Here is a 6,000-nt window from a genome sequence, read left to right as displayed (position 1 = left end):
CCTCCCTCCCTCCCTCCTTCCTTCCTTCCTTCCTTCCTTCCTTCCTTCCTTCCTTCCTTCCTTCCTTTCCTCTCTCTCCCTCAGATGCTGCCTGTCTTTACGTGCCTGCTCTGGGGTTACAGATGCAGAGATCTGGGGTTACAGATGTGAGATCCTAACTCAGATCTCACGTGTGCCCAGCAGGCCCTTTGCTGACTGAGCCTCTCCCAGCCCCTGAATAAATGAAGTGTATAGAGGAACCTGCCAGGATAAAGGAATTCCCCATGAAGACTGTGACGGGAAAAGATGAAGCATGACTGTGACTAAAGAACACCAACTAAAAGGTAACACCACGGTGTGACCAGATATTGGTAAGGGAAAGCCCGCCCTTCACGTCCACCTCATGAAGAATCTCCCAAGACTCAGCCTGATGAAAACATAGTCAGTCCAAGGTGACCTGACATGTGACTTCACTAGAGAACTCTCAAGGCTGTAATTCCTTTTTTGAGCTGGTCATTTTTCTTAGTTCTTCTTTCTCTAAATCACCAGCTACCCCTTGGCTGCCTCCAAGGACATCGCTGCAAACATGGAAAACAGTGTGTTCCAACTGAGCTTTCAGGCAGCGATTTCAGCTACACATGCAACTGGAACGGTGGAAAAATAGACAAAGACCTTAACCCACAAAGGGAGGTTGGGTTAAGGATGTTTTCTACCACGAGAATGGGATAACTAGTTGATGAAATAATTAAATTATATGTAAACCAATTACTCTGTGGGGAGAAGAGGAAAAACAATTTTTTTCTTTCTCCCTGGAACCTCAGAAGGATTACCAGGATTGGCGATAACTCAAGCGATGAAACAAACTGCCGTCCACAGGGCAACATTTTCCTGAATAAAACGCCGCAATGAGGGTGCTGGGAAAGCCATGCTTGGAGCTAACGACTCGACCTCCTGATTTGTAACTGCATGTTCTGTCTGATGCCTCCAGTATCATTTAATGAGCTCGGCCCACCAGTAACAGCCCATCTACAGAGCCAGCCCCAGGAGGAGCCCACTCCCTGACTCACAGGAATTGCCCTGATTCAAACCACTCGAAACAGCTACTCTCGGGCTGCCTCCAGGCACTTCCATCATGGCTGCTTCAGCCACACTTCTCCAGCGATGGCTGTCCACTGAATGTCTGCCTCGGTGCAGAGGCACACTGCCGCTCATCTGCCCTTACTTCTGTCCAACCTTACATCACAAGACCCTCTCAGAGGCAACAACTCACCAACGGCTGACTACAGTTCACTGCAGTAAAACAACAGGATGCTGGATTTGGGAGACAGCTCAGTGACTGAAGTTCAAGAGCGAGGGGCTGAGTTTGATCCCTAGAGCTCATGCTAAGGAACCTGGTGTCATTATGTCGCTGTAATTTAAACACTGGGAAGGTACAGACAATCTAGCTAAACCAGCAAGCTCCAGGTTCTCAAAACCTAAGGTGGAGTGTGACACAGGAAGACATTTAAGACACAGACACAGACACAGACACACACACACACACACACACACACACACACGTGTGCACACACAAAATCGAAACTATCTGAATTCAAGGCAACACACCCAGGAATCGACAAGAGAGCAGCACTACTTCTAATCATGCTCGATTTGAAGGCAAAACTCTTTCGACACAGACTAATCTTTTTAGTGAACCAGCCACAGGCCACAAAATGAAGAGGCAGCAGAAAGAGACAGGGAAGACCTGCTGGCCTAGAACTTCTGAACACTAATGGATATTCGTGGAGAGCTCCTATACATCACTTTTCTTTAGAGATGAGACATAGAACAAAACAATTTGACATTGCTCCTGGTGATTTAGCCTTCTTTGAACTAAATAGGTTGTTCAGCTTCATCAGGAGGCTGGCGAATCAAAGCAGTATGAGTTCCTAAAAGTTCTAACTGGGTCAGGCTGTTTTTCAAGGTCCACAGCATGGAAGACTCATTGTACTTAAGGGAAGAGAAAGTGCTGGCAGATCCACGGACAGCGTGAAGAGGGTGAAGGGGAGAAAGGAGCCTACTGCCAACGCCATCGGGAGGTGCCAGGGAGGTGCAAATGCAGTCTGGGCTCTGTGGTGATGCTCTTTTCTTGAGAAAGAGCCTCAGCTTTGGTCACTTCTCTTAATGTAGACTAGAGGGTTTTGTTTTGTTCTAGTGTAGAGCTGGCACACAGGATCTCATGCTACCTTCTTCAGGAGATAAACACGATCAGAACCAACTACCAGGCACAGTAGTGCACATATTCAGTCCCAAGCACTCTGGAGTGATCTCTGTGAGTTCTGAGACCGTTTGGACAACATAGTGAGTTCGAGGCTAGCCAAAACTGCATTAAAAAACCCCTCCTCAAAACCAAATGCTGAAAAGAGAGAGGCTTGCTGTCTCTGTGTGCTGGGGACCTGGAATCTTTCAGTTTTCTTCTTTTTGTTAATCTGAAAATTCTGATGGGTGTGTGTTCATGTGTGTTTGTAGGCCACAAACCCACCTGCCGCACTTCTCCAAATCTGAAGCATTCAGATCCCCAGGTACTCCAGAGACAACCCAGCCCTACAGTCACCATGTACTCCCTTTCGAGAGGGTATAATGTTTTAATTTTAATATATTTTTATTGTTTTAAGGGAAAACATACATCATTTATGCCTGCCACCAGCCTTTTCCCACCAGGGTGGCTTGCACCCTTGAACTGGGAGCCCAGACTAGCCTGCTTTCCTTAAGTTGCTTTGGTGAGGTATTTTGTCAGAGCAGAGAACAGAGACTGACATGCACAGCAAGAGATGAACAACAATAACCAATAAGGGGTAGACAACACAATAGTATAGTATGATAAAAGCTTTTTGGTCAACTGTTTGCATCTAGAGATTTCCGTTGTATATAATCAGGCCTCTGTTGATTACAGGTGATTGAAAACCCTTGAAGCGAGACTGCAGATGGGACAGAGTTGTGAATGTGCTCTAGAGAACCCGCTATTGCTTTGATCAGCACAGGCAGGAATGCTGCAACACAGACCATGAATCCAGCTGGTCATGTGCAGGAGAAAGCCAGCGGCTGGCGTGATCCTGCTCAGGCATGAAGAGAAGCTGTAGAAAGTCTTCCATCTGTCTCAGAACACCAATGGGTTCTGGCGAGCTAATGACACAGAATTTTAAAAACCCAGATCGATGCTGGTTGAGAAAAGCCACTTTTCATCACACAGCAGAGATGGCAAATGGATTCCTCTGCAGATAATCACACGAGGAATAGACACACTTCTTTCAAAAGTTCTGCTTAGGTGTTCAATGCACTCAAAACCGGCTTCAGCCAGCCTGAATACATCTCAACAGTCAGAGCTATCCACAGTTGAAAGGCAGTGACATTCCAGAGACCAGGGACACCACCGTCCTTCGTTTACCACTTGACTTTGCTTGGTTATCATCTTAAGTGACCAAGAATAGTTCTATGAGTGGGTCTTTCATTCTAAAACTCTAATTTGACCTCATACTTCCTCAAGAAATAATACTGGACAGTACTACACTGCGAATAAGCTCAAAGCTTTGTGTCTCAATCTCAAAGTCCTAGTAGGTTTTTATAATGACAACATTTTCAAGACAAGGTTATAGCTAGGAAAAACTACTACTTAAAACAAGATCAGTAAAAGAGTACGTATGACCTAGTACTTAAAACACACTACGAACAAAACCAGCCATTCAATAAATGTATATATCAGGCACTCCTGGTTTTTTTTTTTAATGACAAAATGATAATCAGTCAGAAAATAATGAGTGTGAGTCAAACATATCACACGTATTTCAACCAATAACTTTTTGTTTTTAGAAACAGGGTTTCTCTGGGTAGCCTTGGTTATTCTAGACTTACTTTCTAGATCAGACTGGCCTCAAACTCAAAGAGATCTGCCCGCCTCTGCCTCTCAAGTGCTGGGATTACAGGCGTGCGCCACCACACCTGACAAACAATGGCTTCTTAATGATAACAATAAAAATAAAGCATGCAAACAAGAAAAAAAATTATTTTTTAAAATATTAAAAAGGGTCAGATACCTGTGGAAGCCAACTGGGAAATAAAGGTTTTCTGTGATGGTCCAGTAGAAAAGAGGGCTTGGGGCTAAAGTGCAATCTCCAGGTCCCATAGGTAGAAGAAGTCTCTGCCTGAGACTTCTGTGTCATCACATCTGTGCCAGGTTACAGCCATGTCCCCACACATAATAAACAAGTAAACAGTAAATACATGTTATAAAAATATTTAAAGGCTTTCTATAGGAACTCCTTGGGTGACTGGATAGGAAATGAAGGTGATTTCACCTTGATGGGCATTCCTGGTGGAGGAGAAGGTTTATTGTAGATATGAGGGGAGGCACAGCCAGAGGCAGAGACACCTTAGAGAGTCCAGAATGGACATAACCAGCAGATTTCGTCAGGCCATGTGTGGAGAAGAGGGATGGGAGAGAGACAGCCAGGAGACCAGGAGACCAAGAGGCAAAAAGGGTAAAATGACCAGCATATCCAAAATGGCTGGGTTATATAGAAAAGAACAACAGGGAAGGGCAAGCCCAGCCCAGTCCTGGGGCTGGAGAAGTTTAGGGTACTGGGTTAGGTATGTCAGCCAGGAGGACCCCGTAACCAGTATGGACTGAGGAATGCTGGGAGATCCTGGAGACCAGTGCCCACTTTGAAATGTTAGTAGGCATCTTAGCCATTTGGCCTGGGTTTGAAACCTAAGAAGCACATCTAGGGGTATGAAACTGACCTATCATGCTTGAGGCCACAGCTCAAGACAGAAAGGAGAGGTGAGAGAAGGCATGAAGGAAAGAACAGGGGAGGAGGGAATCAGTGAGCCCATAACTTGGAAAAAGTGTGAAATACCATCCATGATGCAAAAAGATCCACAGCCTCACTCTGCTTAGACTCTGATGGGACAAACAACCAGCAGGAAACACAGTAACAGAGGGCTGGGATGCAGTGCCACAGGGAGAGACTCGTCAGACGTGAGAGCAGCGTACGCTAACAGCAAGCAACGCGGCAGAAGTTGTGCGTTTTGTATTGTCCCTCAGGTCTCCACGTGAGAAGTCTTGTTAAACTCACTGGCACCCAAACCAGGCAGGAGCAGCCTGGCTGGTGGCTCAGTATTAGCATGGCAACTCATCATCGGGACAAAGGGATTGCAAGGGGTGCAGGGGCTCAGTCATCGGGTGCTTGCCTAGAATCTGTAAAGCTGTGAGCTCTACACAGCGCCACAAAACCTGGATATGGCGGTGTACATCTGTAATCCAGCACATGGAAATTTTGCAGGTTATCTTCAGCTACATAAAGTAGTTGAAGTTGAGGCTAGCCTGGCTGAGATCCTTTTCAAAAAAATATTAAATGTATTTTGATCAGAAAAACAGAAACAACACTGAAATGTATATAAAGGTCATCTGGAAGATGGCTCAGTGGGGAAAGAACAAATGTGAAGGTCTGATGTCTGTAAGCCCAGACTTCCAGAGCAGGGTGCAAGGCAGAGACCAGAAAATTCCCAGCATTAAAGTTAGTGAACTTTGCTACACAGGGCAGAAAAACAGGAGACTCTGTATCAAGCTAGAAGGTGAGAACTGACACTTGAAACTGTCCTCTGACTGCCACACATGCTCTGCGTCACACTAATGCCCACATTTACACACACACACACACACACACACACACACACACACACACACACACACGAATGCATGGATGCATGCGGATTAAACATAGAACAGATAGGAGTTGACTCTACTGGAGCTCCGCCAATCCCATGTGTTTGGAGGAGGACAGACGCAGAAGTTTGGGGTTTGGCAGCTCTTGCTCCTTCCCCTGAGTCTTGCAAGGTGGAGACCAGGAGAAGTTCACTATAAACACTGCTGAGAAAGAAATGGCATTAGGACTAATTCTGGAAAGAGAGTGGCAGGAAAGGAGCAGAGACACCAGCCAGCTGAACACAGCTCTGCGAAGTTGGGATGATTTGAAAAATCCCTTT

At 45.7% G+C, this 6,000-nt stretch overlaps 1 protein-coding gene and 1 non-coding gene across 2 annotated transcripts in view; both read right to left on the bottom strand.

Moving 5' to 3' along the window:
- Positions 1 to 6,000, bottom strand: part of Mgat5 (alpha-1,6-mannosylglycoprotein 6-beta-N-acetylglucosaminyltransferase) — a 275,296-nt gene that overhangs the window by 98,768 nt on the left and 170,528 nt on the right. The window lies entirely within an intron of this gene.
- On the bottom strand, positions 5,051 to 5,159 carry LOC129675531 (small nucleolar RNA U6-53/MBII-28). Its single transcript, XR_008719951.1, has one exon. It is a non-coding gene; the product is annotated as a small nucleolar RNA U6-53/MBII-28 (small nucleolar RNA).

This window comes from Psammomys obesus, unplaced genomic scaffold (genome assembly GCF_907164565.1).
Source record: "Psammomys obesus unplaced genomic scaffold, mPsaObe1.curated_primary_1811, whole genome shotgun sequence".
Classification (NCBI taxonomy): Eukaryota; Metazoa; Chordata; class Mammalia; order Rodentia; family Muridae; genus Psammomys; species Psammomys obesus.
This window is presented reverse-complemented; position numbering and strand designations above follow the sequence as displayed.